The following is a 23,362-nucleotide window of genomic DNA, read 5'->3' as shown; positions in this document are numbered from 1 at the left end:
TCACTTAGATCATATTTCTTCCACATTCTGGTGTTTGGTCTGAACAACAACTGAATCTACTGATCATATCTGCATGCTTTTATGCATTGGGTTGCTGCCAAATTGATTAGATATCTGCATTAATGAGCAGGTGTACAGGTATATTTAATAAAGCGGCATCTATTTTTCCTATTCATGTCAATAGGACCATTCATTGCTAGGTCAATGCATGTCAATAGAGTCGTGTGCTATATGTAGAAACCCCATTCAAATGAACTGTTCATGAAAATGAATGGGCCACTGACATGAATGAAGTGCATAAGACTGGTATTATTTTTGCCCACATCAATAGAGAATCAATTAATCTCTATTAATATTAATACCCGGACTAAGCTCATGCTACGATGCCCCCTACCACCCAGTTCTAAAGAACAACAAGGGACGTGCACAGGCAGCATGTGAGAGCAATTTGAAGTGGAAAAAAAACCTATCATAAATTACCTCAAGAGACTTTGTTGCTGAATGATACATGCAACAATTATTCACGATAACTACAGAGAACATCCTTGTCACTGCCTCACAATACAGAGAACATCCTTGTCACCACCAGCCCTGTCATGTCATCCCCAGCCATATCATGCCCCCTGTCAGTGAGATAAAGTATGTTTAATTGGTTCTTCTGAGGAGGTTAATTGATGCATGTAAGTAAATGATGTGTGGTACAGTGGTGCAGTAAAGCAGACACTGGTGCACTGTAACCTCCATTATAACATGTTCCATGAAGTTAGTTCTAATTAAGGATGAGCGGGCTCGGATGTCTGGAATCCGAGCCCACCCGAACAGTGTGATTCCGAGTCAGATCCGAGCAATGTCCGGGTATTCCCGCCGATTCCGAAACTTAAAACGAGGCTCTGACTCATAATCCCGCTGTCGGATCTCGCGATACCCGGATCCTTTAAATTCCCCGCTTGCCGCTGCCATCTTCACTCAGGCATTGATCAGGGAAGAGGGAGGGTGTGTTAGGTGGTCCTCTGTCCTGTGATTTCTCGTGCTGTGCTGTGCTGTGCTGTGTTCTGCTCAGTCCAGTCCAGTGGTGCTGTGTCCTGTGCTCTGTCCTGCTGAGTCCAGTGGTGCTGTGTCCTGTGCTCTGTCCTGCTGAGTCCAGTGGTGCTTTGTGCAGTGCTGTGTCCTGCTGATTCAACTGGTGCGTGTCCTGTGCTCTGTTCTGCTAAGGGCATTGTTATTTCTAAATTATTCCAAAGTTATAAAAAATTTATTAAAAAGTTATAAAAAAATAAATATAAAAAAAATAAAAAAATTATACGAAAAAAAAAAAAATAGGTTGAAAAAAATAGGTAGTACTATTTCAATTCAAAGTCACACTACGTTCACTCTAGCAGCTGTCACAAAAAATAGGTAGTACTATTTCAATTCAAATTCACACTACGTTCACTCTTGCAGCTGTCACTAAAAATAGGTACTGCTGTATAACTACAGTCCAGTGGTACTCTCCTGTGCCGCAGATAATTTGTAAAGGCTTTGCCCAGTGTGTGTGGTTTAGGGGTACGCTCTCTTGTGCTGCATATAATGGAGTACCAAAATTTGGAGGATAAAGTAGGGAAAGATCAAGAACCACTTCCTCCTAATGCTGAAGCTGCTGCCACTAGTCATGACATAGAAGATGAAATACCATCAACGTCGTCTGCCAAGGCCGATGCCCAATCTCCTAGTACAGGGCATGTAAAATCCAAAAACCCAAAGTTGACTAAAATTTCCAAAAAAATAAAATTAAAAACATCTGAGGAGAAACGAAAACTTGCCAATATGCCATTTACGACACAGAGTGACAAGGAACGGCTTAGGCCCTGGCCCGTGTTCAGGACTAGTGGTTCAGCTTCACCCAAGGATCTAAGCCCTCCTCCTCCCCCTCTCAAAAAAATTGAAAAGAGTTATGCTGTACGCAACAACAACAAAACAGCAAACAACTCTGTCTTCTAAACAGATGACATCACAAATCCCCAAGGCGAGTCCAAGGGTGTTGGTGGTTGATAAGCCTGACCTTCCCATCACTGTACGGGAAGAGGTGACTCCATCCACCATTTGCAGCACACCCTCTGCATATGCTGGAAGGATCACCCACAGTGTAGATCCAGATTTGGATAATCAAGGTGTCAATGTGGTACACCGGGAGGAGGCTATTGATGTAGCTGGCGCTGTGGAGGAACTTGATGATGAGCATGCTGAGGTGGTTATTGTAAATGAGGCACCAGGGGGGGAAACAGCTGATGTCCATGGGATGAAAAAGCCCATCGTCATGCCTGGTCAGAAGACCAAAAAATGCACCTCATCAGTCTGGAGTTATTTTTATCCAAATCCTGACAACAAATGTATGGCCATTTGTAGCTTATGTAAAGCTCAAATAAGCAGGGGTAAGGATCTTGGCCACCTAGGGACATCCTCCCTTATACATCACCTGAATAACCTTCATAGTTCAGTGGTTAGTTCAGGAACTGGGGCTAGGACCGTCATCAGTCCAGGGACACCTAAATCCCTTGGTCCTGTTGGATACACACCACCAACACCCTCCTCGTCAACTTCCTCCACGATCTCCATCAGATTTAGTCCTGCAGGCCATGTCACCAGCCAGACTGAATCTTCTTCTATACGGGATTCATCCGAGGAATCCTGCAGCGATACGCCTACTACTGCCACTGCTGCTGTTGCTGCTGTTAGTCGGTCATCTTCCCAGAAGGGAAGTCGTAAGACCACTATGTCTTTCACCAAACAATTGACCGTCCAACAGTCATTTGCCATGAGCACCAAGTACGACACTAGTCATCCTATGGCAAAGCGGATAACTGCGTCAATAACAGCAATGTTGGTGTTAGATGTGCGTCCGGTGTCCGCCATCAGTGGAGTGGGATTTAGACGGTTGATGGAGGTATTGTGTCCCCAGTACCAAATCCCGTCGAGATTCCACTTCACTAGGCAGGCGATACCAAAGATGTACAAAGAAGTAAAAACAAGTGTCCTCAGTGCTCTGAAAAATGCGGTTGTACCCACTGTCCACTTAACCACGGACATGTGGACAAGTGGTTCAGGGCAAACTAAGGACTATATGACTGTGACAGCCCACTGGGTAGATGCATCGCCTTCCGCAGCAACAGCAGCAGCTGCATCAGTAGCAGCATCTCCACAATGGCTGCTCGTGCCAAAGCAGGCAATGTTGTGTATCACAGGTTTTAGTAAGAGGCACAAGGCTGACAACCTCTTAAAAAACTGAGGGAAATAATCTCGGAGTGGCTTACCCCACTTAGACTCTCCAAGGGATTTGTGGTGTCAGACAACGCCAGTAACATTGTGCAGGCATTACATATGGGCAATTTCCAGCACGTCCCATGTTTTGCCCACACCATTAATTTGGTGGTGCAGCATTACCTCAAGAGTGACAGGGGTGTGCAGGAGATGCTTGCGGTGGCCCCAAAATTGCTGGACACTTTCGGCATTCTGCCAGTGCCTACCGCAGACTCGAGCAACATCAAAAAAGTCTCAAAATAAGATATAGTAATGCTTGCCCATGTTAAATCTAAAATTCTGACCCAAGTCAGCCTGTGGTGTCAAGTATATCTGGAAGCGCTTCAATCAGCTGGAGAGAATTGACACAGACCAAGTTCTGTATGCAAGGAATATTCTCTAGTTTATTGATACAAAGATACAGGTTTTTATAGGCTACTGAATAAATGAATCCTACGTCATATGCATACAATAGTTTATACCACTAGTTTATGAGAAGCGCTACTGATTAACTTTCTCACGTATTCTTGAGGTGTTTACTTTTCTCCCCCTTCTAAGGACAGATGAGCCTATTATTTCTTATCTCAAGGGGAGTTGGAGATATGCTATGTGCAACACCATGGATACAGCTCCCATACTACCAGCTGTATATGAAGCTCATTATTGTTTTCATAACTGGTTACATTCTTCAGGTGTTCTCTATTAGTTCAACTTCAAGGCCATAGGCTCACATATTGCAAAACTGCAAGTTAACAGAAAAATGAATAATCTCTTCTAGCAAATAATATTTCTATACAAGTTACAATAAAATGGCTGAACAAAGGCCTTATGAGGCCTTAACAAAAAATCATATTTAACATTTCCCATCTTTTATTCAATTTTCGACCCTTTCTCCTCCTACCTACCTAATCCTATCTATAGAACCACATTCTTAATAAGCAGGTACTTATACACATGTAGGAGGCCACATGCATAGAGTTGGTCCCCTTAGGAATCTGTCAACTCATCCCCCACTAATAAGCCTGTGATCCTCCCTGTCCTAACTTGATTTATGAGGAGATGCATTTTGGCAAATGTCCATGTCTAGAAAAGATGGTTTCTTAGAAGATGGTTTCTTAAAAGATGGTTTCTTAAAAGATAGTTAATGAGTCTATAGTAGTTCTGCAGGCCTTGCATGTCCTTTGTTCAATCTTTAGTAGTTTCTTGTTGCAAACTCTGCAGTTCTTTGGCTTTGCTAGTCCAAATAATTCATGACACTCATAGTCTGGTCAGGTTTCAGAAGTAATTTCTGTGATCATCAGAGGTTCGGGATTTTCAGTGGTTCCCTTTTTGGAGAGACAACAATCAAGTGTCAGTAACTTCTTAATCAGCCATATATTTAGTTTCATTATCACCTATACGATCAACAGGATTGCTAAACCATTTGCTACTAATGCCAATATTTCCAATATCCAACATGAATCATTACTGACAACTTTACCAATGAGGTTATGCATCTGCACAAAGACATTTTCAGAGTTTACTCTACTATGAGTGCAAATTGTTGAGCACTCCTTCCCATATGTTTCTCACAGTGGCATAGGCAATATGTCACTTAACTGTCTGTTTCATACTGGGTTAGGGAGGCCTTAATCCCTACTTCAGTCACAATTATTCTGGCAAGACATATCAATACAATGAGACAGTCATTTCTATTTATCAGAACAAGACTCCCCTGATTTGAAGACTTTGCAGTGTTATGCGTGAATCCAGGTGTCTCTTTCCTGTACTTTCACTGCCATGGGAGTCGTCAACAGGACTTGATAAGGACCCTTGTATCTGGGTTCAAGACTTCTCCTGATGTGCTTTCTCACGACCACCCAGCCCCCCAGGGTGCAGTTTATGGGTACCTGTATCAAAATTAGGGTTTGCAATGGAGGAGAATATTTGACCATGTATTTCAGTTAGTTGTTTCTATAATAAGGCAACATAATTCAACAAATCACTATATACATGGTGTAGTTGCTATGGAAAATAACAGCCTGTTCTGTTTGCTGTGCCAAACAATATCTCATATGGTGTTAAACCTGTGTCTTTCCTAGCAGTATTTTTTACTGAGTGCAGGTAAACATGAGATCCATGGCAGACCTGTTTCAGCCATTATTTTCTGCATTTTCAATTTCAGTGTACCATTAAGGCGCTCCATACATCCTGAACTTTGGGATCTGTAGGGGGTGTGATAGTTTCTGGAATCCTTGCCCCGTAAAGTGTATCCCTCTGTCACTTACAATGACCTCTGGTACACCATATCATCAGATTACCTCATTCGCAATTTTCTTGGCTAATGCTTTAGCATTTGCTTTTCTATACAGCCATGTCTCCAGCCAGTGACTAAAGAAGTTGACACAGACAAGCACATTCTCAAAGCCCGAGCATTTGGGAAGTTATAAAGTCTATCTGTATCCTCTTATAGGGATATTATGTCTGGGGTGTGCTTTTCCATAGGACAGACTTACTCGGGTTACTTTGTGCACAGACTAGGCATTCTGCCACTAACGACTGTGCTGCTTGGGCGAACCCTGGTACTATCCATAAGCTGCTAGTGAGTACAACCATAGCATCTTTTCCCAGATGCACTTTCTCGTGTGCTATATTGGCCATAATGGGATAAACTACTTTTGGCAGACACAAACGCTGACCTTTACACCACTCCTTGCACTTCTAGTGCTCCATGTATTGCCCAAGTCTTTTTCTTATTTTCTGTTGCTTGTCTTTCCATAAGTTGGAGTGTGCTCTGGTCAAACAGGGGTCAGGGGGTCACCATGTAAATAGACTCCCCTTGGGGTACTGGGGCTATGGCGGCTTCTCGTGCGGCCTGGTCTATTTCACTTAGCTTCGGGGGTAGTATCTCTGTGTGTGTCTTCATCTTCATCACTGTTTGGAGGACAGCTGGAATGCAGTGAACAATGCCCTGGTATGTTCATCATATTGACTGGTTTGCTTGCTGAACCCATAAGGTCCCTACTTTTCCATACAGGGCCATAATCATGCGCAATTACAAATGCATAACTTGAATCAGTGTAAATATTTACTCTTTGTCCTTTTGCATATATGCATGCAAGTGTCAGGGCCTTTAGTTCAGCTTCTTGTGCTGACATGTGACTCGGTAGAGTCTGTTGAATCACTATTTCTGTGTGTGTGGTTACAGCACACCCTGTATACGGGACAGGATCTATGTGATAGTGTGAACCATCTACAAAAAGAGTGATGTCTGCATCTGGTAATGGTTTATCTTTAATGTGAGATAAAACCAGAGATTCTTGTTTCATTAGTTCTATGCAATCATGTTCAGAAAAATTTTGTTTGCATTTTTTTTTTTTTCCTTTCTTTCTGTTCAAGCTGGAATGGAATTCCCCCAAATCCCTAGGGTAACCCCAATATATACAGGTACTTCTCCCATCTTTTGAAACTTGCTGCAATAAGGCAGCAGGATTCAACATTGTGCACTGCTTAAGTGTAACGTTACTGGGAGTAAGCAGTGCTACTTCATTAGGATAGGCTTCAGTAAGGAGCATGTGGAATCCAAGGAAAAGGTTCTTGGTTTCTGAGTTCCACAAAGTTTACACTCATTAGATGGAGTGTACAGTACAACGGTTAAGACAGATGTGGTAACTTTAATTCTTCTGGAAGAGAAACACTTAGCTTAAATAACCTGTTAATAAGCCACATCATCAGTTCTATTAGTGTATATAATAATGTGTTGGGCCACAATACTCACAAACACATTCCTGCATTGGGTGTAAACCCCTGTAGTCATGGGTTGCTCTTTTCTTTATTTGGTTGGGTTAAACTTTCATATTAGAATTTTCTAATTATGTATAATGATCTATACATTACTATGGGCCTGAGTCTGGTTCTTCCAAACTTGGCTTTCCTTTCTAGTCTAGTACACATCTACAGCGCACAGCAAAGGAAAATAACGTGCAATCTATATTCCTCCTGCTAATATCAATGAACTCCCCTCTCTGGTCTCCCTTGGACCTTTAAAAAACTTAAAATACAGTTTACTCAGATTCCCCTTGTCTGAAGGTCTTAACATATATCTGTGAACATGAGAGGCTCTGGGGCCTCTTGTGCTTCCTTTTTTTTTTTTTTTTTTTTCTTCTAATAAAAAAGGAAAGGGAGGAAGAAAATACACAGTGCGCTCGGCAAGTGTTATATGTCACTCATTTCACAATAGGAGGGAATGTCCTTTGTGCTGTATATCTTCATACTTAGTAAATCTGGCCGGTAACAAATGTTTTGCTTGTGCTTGGTTTCTGTCACAACGTACGATACCGTTAAGGTAACTGGGTGTCCTAGCACAATATCTATACTCTTTTCAAGCACTAAAGCAGAGTAGTATGCAAGTGACCTTAGCTTGCGACCATGTATTTGTGTCAGTACTCCTTGTACATGTGCACTGACTTCATAACAAAATAATGTGAAAGGCTTGTCATAATCTGGCAAAGCCAGTGCTGGCGCTGAAGTTATTTCAGCTTAAAATTGGTTAAACATTTGGTTCTGCTCAGAGGAGAGTATAAATGGCTTGCTATGATCCAGAAGTGCTAATGCAGGAGCACATACAATTGCTCTTAAAGTCTTAAATCTTTTTCATTTCTGTAAAAATATAGAATTCCCATCAATGCATTACCATACCCACAATAAAAAGAATTATTTACAGTATATGACAATTATAGCACAGTAAATAAGGGCAGTAAATGTCTTTACAAACACTGATTTACTCAAAACTGTAATGAGGATACAAATAAAAACCTTTTGCTTTCTGCACATACAGAAAAACCACCTAGTTCATGCATTTGCTATGCGAATGGCACATAAACTCTAATATCTCTTCCAAAACAAGGTAATCATTACTCAGAAGAGTTTACGTTATTTAAATCCTTCATTAGTTTATACTTATGTTTGTTGTGGTGCAAAGATGGTGCATTGGAAGTTAAATCAATGCAATCTGGATTGCCTAATGGGTCTTTGCAGCTGGAGACCTGTGAATAAAAAAACTTTTGCATAGAGATTAACATCTATTTACTAGGAATTACTGTAACTGTAACATGCGTGTATACTGTTATCAGGTAACCAGTGAACAGCTGCTAAAAGCTTAACTGTGACGCTATGCGTTCCATGCCTTGATTTCCTCAAAGGGGCAGTCCCTAATTTCACAAATAGAGAATGTCAAAGTGACGAGACCTGGGCGAGTGTTCAAAGCCACTCCTTTCTTATCATCTCTTAGTACAGCCCTTTTAAATGACACTAATTAAATTTCCGGGTTTAGAAACATTCAATCTGGAATCTTGGTTCCAAGTATTCAACCATTTTAAAAGCAGCACTGTCTCATAAATCAGAGTACTCTCGTTAGACACAATACATTGTGTCTGTAAATCATTCAACATTTTCTCAACAAAATCTCTCTCCCGTGACCAAATATTCACACATATTTCTAGATTCTGTGATTTTCGTGTTCAAAGTAAAAATATATTCACTTAAGTCTCGCTCACAGACGACATTTTATCTCGTAACATTTCTTTAAAGGCATAACAAACCCTCCTGATTTCTGAGAACATTCATCAGCGCCATTTTAACACAGATAAAAACAGCATGTAAGCTCACTCCCACAATTCTCAACTTCATTAAAGAGAAAGCTATATTTCTGAACTTCAGAAACAAAATTATTTTGTTCAAATACAGAAACGGCTTGTTGGATCCCAGCCAGCTTTGTTCTGACACTAGTACTTATAGTGATAATGTACATTATTTACAATCTTGTCCGTGCAATCGGACCAAACATTTTAAAACTTCTTTTGTATCTTTTTAAAAGCTTATCATTAAGCAATGAATGTACAACTTTTTCAACCTTGAAACATGTCTCTTGTAAAAAACGGACAAGACAGACAAACATTGTGATTTAAAGTAAATCAAACATCTCCCTTATAGAGCACTAAGACAGAGAACAAACAATGTGAATTATCACGGATCTCTCTCACACGCAGTAAGACGGAGACAAAACTCACATACAGAGAAAGAAAACTTAACTGACATCTTCCAGCCTACTGCTGTGGAACTACAAGTCCCAGCATTACACTAAATACAAGTTAGCTTCAACATGTTATCATCAATCAGCACTCCGGACACATTTTTTTAATTTTACATACATTGTCAAAAAACAAAAAACAGTGTGCTTCTTATCTCAACACACTGAAATCATTTACACAGAATAAGGGAGGGGCACATTTCACTTATTCAGCTGCACAGGATCAAACATACATTTATAATATACAACCTACTTGATTCATTATTCAGCTTCCGATGCATTTAGCATATCCACATATATTTCGACTTTTCAGATCTCTTAACTTTCCTGTGCCACCTCAAACAATCTCTTGGGGTTTGATCTCAATACCCCTTTGTTCTTGTCACATTACCACTTGCAACACCTTTGTTTCTCCATCCACACATATCTTTGGCTATCCCCGCTTTCTTGTCAAATTCCCTGCAGACCTTCTACTCCCCCATTTCCTTTAGTCTTTGTGCATCATATCTATGAGGGAGCTGCTGTCATTTGTTTACTATCTATATTACTCGTATTGACAGTATTCTGTTGAGTCCAAATCGGGACTCTTATCTAGTTTCTGTGGGTTGTCCTTGCACTGGACGTCCCGTTCTGTGGACTCCTTGTACTGGATGTCCGTGCTAAATAGCTTCTTTGACAGTATCTGGGACGAAGGTCTTTTGGAAATCTCTCTTACACAATTTGGGCAGATTACAGAATCTCCCTTCTTTGATATACCTCTGGGGATGGTGTCTAAAATGTTCACTCAATGTTCAAAACAATAACTCTCTAAATCCCTCTATTCCATTACATGCTTCTTTGATCAATGTCTTATGTGACTTTTATGCTTTATACATCATACATAGGTACAAACACATGCACTCAAAATTCAATCATCTTTCAAAAATCTAATCAACAATACAATTACAGTAAACAAATTGGGTTAATACTGTATTATATTAATCAGATGATACTTGAGACTCACAAATTCGCGTGTCAGGTGCCTCAGACAGACATGAGGTGACCCAGACTAGGAAGACCAACGAGTAGAAATCTACTGACCGCGGATGTTGGGGTTCAATGTGCTGGGAAACCTCCGTTGTCTGTCTTGTAGCCTGCTGGACAGCGAATCTCTGTGGCGACCTCCAAGTTGTTAAATCTAAAATTCTGACCCAAGTCAGCCTGTGGTGTCAAGTATATCTGGAAGCGCTTCAATCAGCTGGAGAGAATTGACACAGACCAAGTTCTGTATGCAAGGAATATTCTCTAGTTTATTGATACAAAGATACAGGTTTTTATAGGCTACTGAATAAATGAATCCTACGTCATATGCATACAATAGTTTATACCACTAGTTTATGAGAAGCGCTACTGATTAACTTTCTCACGTATTCTTGAGGTGTTTACTTTTCTCCCCCTTCTAAGGACAGATGAGCCTATTATTTCTTATCTCAAGGGGAGTTGGAGATATGCTATGTGCAACACCATGGATACAGCTCCCATACTACCAGCTGTATATGAAGCTCATTATTGTTTTCATAACTGGTTACATTCTTCAGGTGTTCTCTATTAGTTCAACTTCAAGGCCATAGGCTCACATATTGCAAAACTGCAAGTTAACAGAAAAATGAATAATCTCTTCTAGCAAATAATATTTCTATACAAGTTACAATAAAATGGCTGAACAAAGGCCTTATGAGGCCTTAACAAAAAATCATATTTAACACCCATGAAGGTTAGAGAACACAAAAAAATCATGTAATGTAGAAAAATAGACTCATGAGACAAACAGCATGTGTACTCCACTTTTTTTTTAATAAGCCTTACTGATAAGCTTAATTCTTCAACATATTTTATGGGTTAATATTAAAAGGCTAAATCTTATTTTTGCATGTGACATTTATATTTCTTTTTTTATCCACTGCTATTTTATTTTAGAAATGTCTTTCATTTCTGTGGCCCTTAAATCAATAGATAAGACTATTTTTGTTACCATGGTAACATACCAATACTGCTAATATGCTGTAAAACACTCATTACTGAAATAAATCAATGCTCAGTAAAGACTGAAAACTATTGCTCAATTCTTCTAAACATAGCATCGGTAGAATGAAAATATTTGTTTTTTTCTAATAGCTAAATATATATTTTCTTAACTTGTCATTAGGTTACAGTTCTATTGTGTTCTGTTAGCTGTAACTATGAGTAGCATTAAGATATGTGTGATAAAGCCTCAGGTTTGTCCTCTTTCAAGTGGGAAAGCCAGGTTACAGGCAGGATTTCCCTGGTGTCTGGTAGTATAGCAACAGGCTCGGCTTGATCACTTGAGAGAGTCAGGTAGTCAGATTTATTTTATTAGCAGTTATTTATATAGTGCCTACATATTACACAGAACGTTAGAGAATATTTAATCATTCACATCAGTCTCTGCCCAGAGTCTACATTCCCTGCTACACACACTAGGGTTAATTTCATCAAAAGACAATTAACCTACCAGTATGTAGGGAAATCAGAGAACTCAGAGGAAACCCACACAAACACAGATAAAATATGCAAAGTTCACATAGACAAGGCCCTGAGTGGAATGGAACCCATGACCCCAGTGATAACAAGTGTGTCACTGTGCCGCTCTCTTTGCTGGGGAAATAAGAACAAGAAAGTGGAAGTTGTATACTAAGTGGGCCAAACAGCTGTCTACTAAGGAGACACAATAAGATAAAATGATAGTCCCAAGAGGGGAAATGTGGAACTCTGTATTGTGTACTGGTCATGAGACTAAAGTACATTCATCTTATGTTCATGGAAAGGCTTCCCAAATTAATCTTAACTGTCTTTCAGGATACTAAATATAAACCTGTCTCCATACATATTGTATGTAACTGTTACGAGCCACGGCGGTGCCCATAGCTACCGTAGCTCTCTCTACATTCTGCCCCACGTCCCGGCCGTCTCCTGGACGACCGGGACGTCACTTCCGGGTCCAGCCAAGCAACGGTCGGACGCCAATTGCTGCAGCACCCCGTCCCGGCAACGGAGGGCAGCTTAGCGCATGCACAACTCAGTTACTAGCCTGTAGGCTAATTAATCCCTCCTAATGTATTAAGCAAAGGCTGGGGGTGATTTTCAGAGCTAGGCTCTGATTGACCACATTCAGTATTTAGCCTCCCTGCAGGTTGAAACCTCCGTCATCTAGTTCTATGGGTTGGTGATCAGGCCAGCAGCCTAACAGTAACAATTTGTAATATCCCAAAATTACCAGTGTCTCTGTAATGCATTGTGATGTGACATAAATGGTTATGGCATAGTTAATAGGGGACACCACCTACTTTACTGCATCGCACTATGTGCAGTGTGTTCTCTTTTTCTCTTCCCACATATGGTAACCCTATCTATGAGCATCATTCTCAGATGTTACCGTAGTCTGATGCCAGTAAATTCCTTCTAGTATACATTGTGGGCCTGATTCATTAATGTACAAAACTAATGTATTATGCACTTTTTAAAAAACACACGTAAGTTGGGCATACGCCCGGCCTTATTGAACTAGAAGTGGAGCTGATGAAATGTCTCTTATTGAATGCAGGTGTAAGTACATTCTGCATATGCAGCACTTGCTGTATTTAAACAGACACAACACACTGTAGGATACGTACAATACAGATGTGGAATATAAAGTCCCAGCAGAACGCACAGGGAAAATAAAATCAATTATTGTCGCTTGCTAATAATATAGTCATCAATAAAAAAAGCATTAAAAGAATTATATACAGTATATATATTTTTCATGAAATCATTTATCACAAACTTAGTAATGTCTATAGTACATGAAACACATTTTTACAGTTGTTCTTGATTGCAAACACATATTCTAGCATGAATACACAACCGTCATCCCCATCACTCAGCATTTACACCTGCCCTGTAGCTGGCGCGAGTGATACGTTTGAAAAACATGTACCTTAGAGATTCTCAAAGCTTGATTTGGATTCTCCTGTGCGCGCTCGACCCTCGCACAGCCTTACTGTGCATTAACTACATCCATATACCCGTTCCCATCTCTGTTCCGCCCATGAAATCCTAGGCTGTTGGAAGTGTCTTTTGCATTCAGAGATTAATTGGATGTACTTTCATTCCCTTGCAGCACAAGACTTTCCTCTAGTCTTCAAACCCTCAAGCGTTCTCTGAAAACCCAACTCTTTAGACAAGCTTATAATATTTCTCTACCACCCTCTTAATCTTCCTAGGTTACCTTATTACCACCCTCTACATAGCTAACACAAGACAACAACCCTCTGACCAACATAGTTGTGTGACTGAACATACATCCCACTAAATACTTTGTAACATTTGCATTCTAGCTGCACAAATATTCAATATGATGTAGCACTTACCCTTGTGTATCAAACCATTGTCCCATAGATTGTAAGCTTGCAAGAAGCAGGGCCGTCTTACCTCTCTGTATGTATGTATTACCCAGTATTGTTTTATTACTGTTTGTTCCCAATTGTAAAGCGCTACGGAATCTGCTGGCGCTATATAAAAAATAAATGATGCTGATGATAATGCCTTAGAAGCCCACATGTTATGTTTCAGGTTCTTTAAGGGCTCATTCTCACCTATCTGCTTTTTTGCACATTTTAACATGTTAGTAAACTCATGATAATCACATAAAAAAATAGGACAAACAATGTTGCCATTCCCAATATTATATTTGAAACTATTGACTTTTAACGGAGTGATATTTCCGCTTTACTATCCTCTACACACAATTTGGATTTACTTCTTGGGCTTAAGCTCCAGGATGGAGTCTGACGTGTGGGTCAGCCACTGGGCAGAGTGGGAACAGATTCAAGAGGAGTTTACTCTCACGACCTCAGGAATATTGGGCTTATCTGCAAATCAAGCGTTTTATACCAAGCACAATCTATATAATTCATTTAAAAGAGGTCTCACATATTTTGAGTCATTGTTCATCTCTCATCAATCCGGAGACACACTATTTCTACACTCTAGGGGGGAATTCAATTCCCCCCTTAACTATGCAGTGTTAAACCTATTACCGTTAATACGGTAATTTTAACACTGATTTCTGCTCTCAGCAAATAGCCAGCATTGAAATTACCATATTAACTGCTTTATTTTTGACAGTAACGCGGCCAATTGAATTCCCTCCCCCTATAAGTTACTTTTAGAGGATCTGTCCCACTCCACACACCCTGCTTTGTTAGGGTTTGGAATAAGGACTTACCTGAACCTTTAGCACACAGTGAATGGACTAAGATATTTCAAACGACCCATTCCTGTTTGCTCAGTGTCTCAGTGGTGGAATGCCTGACCTACTGCATAGATTTTCACCAAATGTTCCAGAAATGCAACTCTGCTACAGGCACCTTCTTTCATATATGGTAAGAGTGCACCAAAATGACCCCATATTGGCACATACTGACTAGCCTTTCTGAAGAAATAACAGGGGCAGCTGCACCCTCAAACCAGAGTTTTTGGTCTTTCTCTTCCTAATGCTCTCCTCTCTATTCTGAAGCATCTACTAGGCTACAGCCTAGGGTACAAGGCTTTTGGAAGGGTGCAACATTTTTGGAGGTGCAAAATTGGGACGCAACGGTATAAACTGGAATTAATTTTAAAATATCAGAGAATAGTTGTTCTCCAAAGTAAAAAGAAAACATTAAAGAAAATTGTAATCAGGTTTTAATCTAGATGTATTCCCAGGGTAACGGCTGGAGCAGGTGCTAGAGGATAAGAACTTAGAAGAGACAAGGATGGCAACAGGAGCAGGGAAGACAGCCCACTTTACCCTCAGTAACGCTCATTTTTGCCTTCATTCTGCTATACAGATTTGAATGAAAATTAGAAAAATGAGTGGCAAAGATTTCTGTAACCCTTTTAAAAAGCCAAGTTGAGCTGAGTCTCAAAAACATGGGAACATAAATATTGGATGGAGAGGCCAGATTATAAATTAAGGACAAGTTTGTTTTTACCAACTGCATCTTAGCCTGGCATGGAAGGTGAGGAGCGCTATGATTTTATTAGCCTAGTCTGTATGAACCCTTAACCAGGCTCTGAAGAAACAGAATTTTTTTTAACATACACTGCCATCTAGAAACATCATTTTTGATATTTCAAATTTAATTTTCTATGAAGACATGTTTTTTTCTATGGGGCTCATGTGTTGTGTAGACCTGCAATCATATAGGACAAAAGGTGTTTGTAAAATCATTTTGTAATGGGGCAATGTGTATTTTGTAGCACAAAATATTTTTAGTGAAAATGATTAGTGCCCATAAATCTCATTCTACCAAGATCTTTTCCATCCCAAAACAATATCCAAAAATAAAATAAATAACTATAAAATAATGACTTGGTTCCCGTCAGACACTTGAGAGTACACTGTAATATGGCAGCCCCGCAGTAATATTAAAGCTGCATTTTAAAGGATAATTCCACCCCAATAGTAAAACCTTACTGTTGAGTGGAATTAGCTGACAAATTTTAAATATTAAAATGTTACTTGCCTAACCTTGGACTTGGGGGAACCAGCAATACCCCTAACAGTCCGAGCAGGAGATTCTCTCTCCTGCCCTGGACAGACTTTAGTACTGTTTGAACTGTTGTCAGGGCCATTCCCCTGTGAGCTTATTATAAATATGACATGGTAGGTATTACTATTACTTTAACTACAAGGCAGATATTTATTTATATTGGAATGAGCCACCAATGTGGCAATACCCACTCACATTAATAAATGCAAATGTGCAGAGATGGAGAAATTCTATGGAGACTACAATGTCCAGCAATACAATATAGGTGAATATACTTAGAAAATAATGTGCATATTGATTCATAGTTATATATAATGCATGTTTATCGTTATAAAGGAAGAATACTAACAAGAACAACTTAATACATTTTTATACAAAAATAAAGTGAAAATAAATCATTCTATTGATATAAGGAATGTGCTCTTCTGAGTGTCTCTCTTGGAACAATTCAAATGCTTCCAGATAATAAGGGAAAGATGTTATTATAATCATTTTTGCCATCTACATAGAATTGGCTATTTTCTGTTGGTGAATAACATTTATTGTTTTCTGTACCAAAAAGTATTTACAAAAATAAAGTATTTTGATTATGTTTCTTTAAAAATGAACTTGAAAAGACTTTCACATATCTTATGGTGAGTCTTCATGATGCCAAAGTAATCCACACGGCAGTGATAAACATAAATGTTTATTACAGCTCTGGCTTGTTGTAACTAAGGTCTAGTTTAAAACAATGCTTGCCTGGGAACAAGAACAATTATAGACATCCCAAAGGAGAAAAAAAGTGACTGTAGTCTGAAAGTACTGGTCATTTGACTCCACTTGGAGACAGATTTTTATGATAATGTGACTATCTGCAAAGTCCCAAGGCTGAGCAGACCGCATATAAAGAAATCTGCATTCAATTCAGCTATTGGGCAGGCTGGAAACAAACACAAACAGAACCAGAAATTAAAATGTGTCAATTACAAGTATTAAATTACATTGAAAAAACAGAAATTACAGCCTGTCAGTCCCCATTGAATATAAAGGTCTACCTCCTAAACATCTCAATTTTAGACAGACAGTCCCTCTTTTGGATTTATATCCATTCATGTCTCTCTTTCTGTTCAAATTCTCCCTCATTTGGGACTGATGTAATGTTCTTTAATAGCAAAAGTGACCCAATTTTCTGTGCTATAGCAAATTAACAGTTTGGCGTGTTTGCGAATGAACAAAGGAGTGAGCCAACATAACTGAAGCGCTGTCAATCTAACATGGAATATTTAGTGCAGGTGGTACAGAAAGGAAATCATGCAGTAGACAAGGTGCAAAATTGCTTATCACAAATGTGACAGCTAAGGTTGGTGTTTCAGAAATACTCTTATTGATAGCCGTGTCTCAGAAATGTCTCAGAAATGCCGTTATCGGGCTCCATTCACAATGCCCATGTATGTCAAGAGCTGGTGATGGGAAATGGAAATGTAAAACATATTGACCCAGGTACAACCAAAAAAAATGTCATAAAACTATAAAATAAGAGTGTTAACCCCAAGACCTGCATCACTGATGGCAGCAAACTAAAACAAATTCAGTACACTACTACAAACAGGTTTTTTTTTATTATTAGAAATGCAAAAAAACTACACGGTCATGGCTGCCAGGTCTTCATCATATATGGAACATCCTTTCAAAGAAGCACCATTCACACTACCAATACAAATATTTTAAGACCAACAACTTTCAAGAGGACAGTACCGCTAAGAAAATTGCCAGTTTGGACATTTTTTAAAAACCTACATAATATGTCAGTTCATTGGATATTGTGTTAGGTGAGGCTGTCAAGTAGCACACCTGGAAATGTCACTACTGTCAGAACATTTATTCAGGGCTACCAGCAAAATTCTAATCTGAAAATTAAGACCGCTCTAAAATGTTAAAAAAACTTACATTTAAAATAAAGACCATTGTTGATTTTCCTACCCAATACATGTTGATTGTCTATAGTTTGCACTTAAAAAAAATAACATTTTATTAGAAGAACTTTGATACTAAGGCTGCTCAACAATCACCTGCACAATACATGTTGAGTACATATAGCATATTAACATTTTGAGTTTGGCCACACTTTGAAACATCTTTATCACTCTATCTGCCCCGCAAAATGTCCTCTCTTATAACTGCAGTAGTTGTGTTTTTTTCGAATATGTTCTCTTCTATATGGGATACCAAATTGTCTTACAGTTGCACTATTTTCACTCAAATACTGCAGTAGTTGTAATTTAAATTATTTTAATACACTTTATTTTAATTGCTAAACTATAGTTTTGCAATAGCCTCTTTCTCATTCAAATAAATACTACAGTAGGTGTATGTTTAAATTATAGGAATATACATATCATGTGTGTCTAGCAGCTGGTGAGAATACCTTTTATGCACTGTAAAAATATTAATGTACTTATAGTGACAGCGATATATACAAATGCGACATTCACAAATGTATTAAACCCTGTATGTACTCATGGTAAACAGGACAGCAATATATTCAATATATCAATTTTGACTTATATATAATTAATATAATCTGTAAAATGTACAAACAGAAAATGCTGACAAACACCATCCCTTACATTTGTTATCTTCCTATAGCAAATGCCTTTTTAACTAGATAAATTGATCAGCAAATTATCAAATTCAATCTTCTCTAATCCTACTAGCAACTTGGCCAACAAGAGCAACCCATGAAGTCAGAGACAGCTGTTAGTAGTATGGAGGGAGCAGCAGGGCCGGATCTAGAAAATAGCTATACCCGGGGCGATTAGGGGGGGGGGGCCTTTAGGCCCCGCCCCCTTTCCGACATCTAAGGCTGCGGGCGCCTGCACACTATGTGCAGGTCCGCTCGGCAGTGACAGTGTGCTGCCCGGCTGCTCTGATTGTGTTTAAAACACAATCAGAGCAGCCAGGCAGCACACTGTCACTGCTGAACGGACCTGCACATACTGTGCAGACGCCGGCAGCAAGTCCCTGCCCCGATCGCCCCCCACTGTATCTGCCACTGGAGGGCAGTGTGTCAATGATGAACGCAGCCATAGTGGAGCTGGGGAGCATTCAGGACTGGCCTGATAGCTAGGGTGAAGCAGGGAAATGTATATTATTAGAGTACTGGTGAAAGATATAAGCAGGGAAAATTTTGAGGCTTGGGTTGCGCTCTATTTACTTATGACCCACAGTGAGTCATTGTGCAGGGCTTCAGTGAGTGAAAAGAATTGGACGTCATGCTGGGTCTGTATCTGAGAATCGGATGAGTACTTTAGTAAGATGATGTTGTGTGATCTCAGAGATCAGTGATGTAATAGATAAAGTTTGGAATCTTGCATGGTTTGTACAATACCTTAATGTATTTTTTATTTTTTTTTGCAATTGAGCCTTAAAAGTGTTTAAACAAAGATGTCTCTATATAATTTTTTTTATATATATATATAGGTCTATAACTAAAAGTGTTGTAAAATAGTTCTGCGACCATAATACATTGGAACCATAAAACAAAATGACTTACAACAAACAACAAACTTCACCTGTTTAATTTATAAAGGACATGTTGTACAATGGATTTTAATATTATATCTTAAATAATGAGTCAGAATGCAGTTGTATTGTTCAATTACAAATATTTTTGATTGTTTACTTCTAGTTGGATTTACTTGTGATGCTGGTAAATCCTAGACATAAGTTGTCGCAGTGTCATTGGTGATGGTTTTTGAATTACACCTAGGTTCATGACAAAATTCAAGGCAGTAGCCTTTTGCAGTTAAGTTCCAGATCCAGTTGGAGGTATGGTGCAATTCATGAAAACTATAAATTTAATGTGCAAATTAATTATGATTTAAGCATAATTATGATGGGCCTGCTTCATTAAGTAAAGAAAAAAAATGAGCAATTTTTCACCTTGGCAAAACCATGTTGCATTGGACAATTTAAAATGTGGGGACAGATTTATAATAGCGGTAGGGCATGCCCTAGATCAGACCTGTCCAACCTGCGGCGCTCCAGGTGTTGTGAAACTACAAGTACCAGCATGCTTTGCCAGTAGACAACCTGTTGATAGCTGGAAGGGCATGCTGGGACTTGTAGTTTCACAACATCTGGAGGGCCGCAGGTTGGACAGGCCTGCCTTAGATCAACTTCAAATGTCTGTGTAAAAATAAAGCTATCAGGTATTTGTGTCCTACATGAAAAAAACATCCAGTATTTTCCTTATGTGCAAAACAATAAACTAATTTGCATCCCCTCGAATTATAACATGGTTTTGTCCAGGAGAAAACGTACAAAATTTTTTGCCTTACTTTCCTTAATGAATCAGGCCCAATATGTTTAACTTGGAATGTGATGCACTGTTAAGATTTTCTTTTTAATCTATTTTAATAGCCTGCTCTTAACTAGTGAACGGTGTAACTAGCAAAGCATTGAGACCTTCTGACAGTTATTTGGCCTCCTAGAGGAAAGATCTGTAGTTTAGAGAGATATATAGTTGGCAATCAGACATTCTTGGGCAGCATTCTGACTGGAACCACTCTTCATGGAGCGGATCTAGGGTCTAGGTTCGATCTGCTCTAACAGACAATATACTGCATGATACATACAATGCATATGTGGAATATCAAGTCACAAAGGAACACACAGGAAGAAAAAAAATATTCAATTAATGTCACCTGTTAATAATGTAGTCATTAATGACAATACATAAAAATATAAGCACTTGTAGCTGATGCTAGTGATGCGACTGAAAGTGACGTACCTTTGAGATGCCCAAAGCTTGCATCGGATGCTGCTGCATGCGCTTTAGCTTGGCATGACCCTGATTTATAGTCATTCCTACTAACACTTTAGAACCCTTCATTAATTAAAGAGAGGAAGCTGCCAACCTTACAAACAAGACTGCAAGTGTAGTCCAAAATAATATAGGGACAGATGCTCCAGCTATATGTTTCTTATATGTTTGTAAATGGATAAAATAATCCAAGTTAATGATTATTAGAGGACTCTTTTATAGTTTGTATTTATATACACCCTTCCTTATAGAAAGCACATAAAACTGTTGCACTCATTTAGTCCTGAGGGGTGAAGGAAATCCATCAGAAATATCCATTTATTTTCTTTCTGGATCAATATCTTGTTGCTATCTCCTTCTCTCACTCCCATCTTCACACGTTCTATACCAAAGGCTGCTAGACTATGGGGGTCCCCATTGTATACCTTGAAGAAATGTTTAGCCACTGGGGACAGCTGTCTTAAACGTTCCTTATCCCTCACAACATTGCGAATACACTACATGTTCAAGAATGCGACATTTCAGGGTCCGACCTGTTTTCCCTACGTAAATCTTGTTACATGGGCAGGTCAGAAGATATATTACCCCTTTAGTGTCACAATTGATGATCTCTTCTATTTGGTGTACCTTGCCGTATTTGTCAGTCATTTCATTTATACATGTACCGACATTCTTTACATCATGCGCAACTGTAGGAGCCCTTCACTCTCTCCTCAGTTCTTCTTTCCACAAAGTGGCTCGTCACATATCTGTATGTCAGATTTTGAGCACGTCGCCAACTAAAGCTATCTTCTAAATTATTCCTCAAGGTCATGTCTGACAAAAGTATTAGTCAGTGTTTCTGAACTATTGATTGGAGTGATTTCCATTTTTGACTAAATTCACCGCCGAATCTGATCTTGCCTGTATTCTCCTTCTGGTTGTTGATGTATATTATTTCATTACGCTGTTTGAGCTGTACGTCCCTTAGTGCCTTTTTAACCACTTTCCTTATGTCTATTGCATTCAGACATTGTCATATCATATTGTCTTTTACTACTGCACATAATTGTCCAGCTAATATAATTCTTCTATTTTATTGTACCTTTATTAATGCACATTTTTTTGGTATGCATTTACATTAGTCTTCACCTGTTGCATTTGTTTTTCACCACCCACTACATAAGTGTTCATCTTATGACATTTATCAGATATCGCACTTGTTGTAAACCTCCCACTATGTGCCAAGTGGCTTATCTCCTTCACCTGGAGTGTATGTGAGTTTCCCAGTTACTTATAAGGAGTCTGGCGGTGGGGGATTCTGCTAGGATCTACAGCCCGAAGACAAAACATGATTTGGGTGGAGGCACTGCATTTGAGAAGAAAAGGTGAGGTAATTATAACTGTGAGGTTTACCACCCCTCTCCCCACCTGCTGCATTAAGGTACTCAATGGCACAGGGGCCACACTAGCATTCTAAATTTGTCTGTACAATATGCTCTGCATTGAATACTGCCTTGATGAGGATGTGTGGTATTTGATTATAGCTCTCTGAAATAACAATTGTTCATATATTTCATTGGCTATGTGAAAACTACACCCACATTAGAGAAGACATACCCACACTGTTTGGTCATGCCTTTTTCTCATAGCTACATGCTGCCACAAGAGCCTGGGTCAGTTACTTGTGTTTGTTCCCAGGTATAAAGTTGTCAGCCCTCACCTGCCTGCACTTAGTAAGGACACCAGAATCTGCCAAGCTTCTACCATTCGAAGATGCAACATTTTACACCTACCACAGATGCATCAGATTTCACGTGTAAAATCTTTCATGTGCATAACATCAACGAGCACAAATATAAATACCATGGAACCTTAGAAGAAACATTTTTGCACTTTTATAAAACACCCTTTCTGGCTTTTTTCTTTTAAACTGCATGGAGAATGTGAAACTTAAAATAAGGCACAATAAATTTGTTGGTTGCCATGGCAATCTGATTTGCAAATATTGTCTATTATAGCACGCTATATTTGGTTCTAAATTCAGGGTGGAAACAGCTGCAGAAAAAATAGTTAAGGAAAATGTTTGACTCTCCAGGTAGTAGGGGAATTAAGTGAAACAGATTGGAAAATCATCAAAAGAGTTTGACCTACAGCAGAAAATATACTGTCAATTGTAGTAAAAAGAAATAGCAGTATAACAGAAGAATACACAAGCATCAGGCATCTACATGCAAGTAAAAAGAGTCAGGTTGAGAAGAAATGGCAATGAGATGGGTACTGAGTTTCACATCTTCTGTGACTAGTGCAAAATATTGCCGTTGTCCCTGCATTTGTCATGTGCACTCCAGATTATGTTGCATTGTATGAGGTACACAGTTGTGTTAGATAAATAAGCAGTACTTTTGTGGGCTCATTTCTTGCCCAAGTATTAAAGGGTTATGTTAAAGGTCTATTTACTAAATTACTTTATTTACTAAAGTGCTGGTTTGAAAAAGTGGAGATGTTGCCTATAGCAACCAATCAGATTCTAACTGTCATTTTGTAGAATGTAATAAATAAATAACTAGAATCTGATTGGTTGCTATAGGCAACATCTCCACTTTTTCAAACTCGCAGTTTAGTAAATCTAGCCCTATGACTCAACTCCTCAGATAAACA

At 39.0% G+C, this 23,362-nt stretch overlaps 1 protein-coding gene and 1 long non-coding RNA gene across 2 annotated transcripts in view; one reads left to right on the top strand and one right to left on the bottom strand.

Annotated features, from left to right (window-relative positions):
* Positions 1-23,362, top strand: part of HTR4 (5-hydroxytryptamine receptor 4) — a 394,727-nt gene that overhangs the window by 283,965 nt on the left and 87,400 nt on the right. The gene's annotated exons all lie outside the window — the stretch shown is intronic.
* LOC142152690 (uncharacterized) lies at positions 3,651-9,558 on the bottom strand. The gene is made up of 2 exons (XR_012691374.1): positions 7,667-9,558; positions 3,651-6,949 (listed from the first exon to the last, which is right to left on the bottom strand). It is a non-coding gene; the product is annotated as an uncharacterized LOC142152690 (long non-coding RNA).

Source organism: Mixophyes fleayi, chromosome 4, assembly GCF_038048845.1.
Source record: "Mixophyes fleayi isolate aMixFle1 chromosome 4, aMixFle1.hap1, whole genome shotgun sequence".
NCBI lineage: Eukaryota > Metazoa > Chordata > Amphibia > Anura > Limnodynastidae > Mixophyes > Mixophyes fleayi.
The sequence above is the reverse complement of the archived record's forward strand: the minus strand, read 5'-3'. Positions and strand labels throughout refer to the sequence as shown.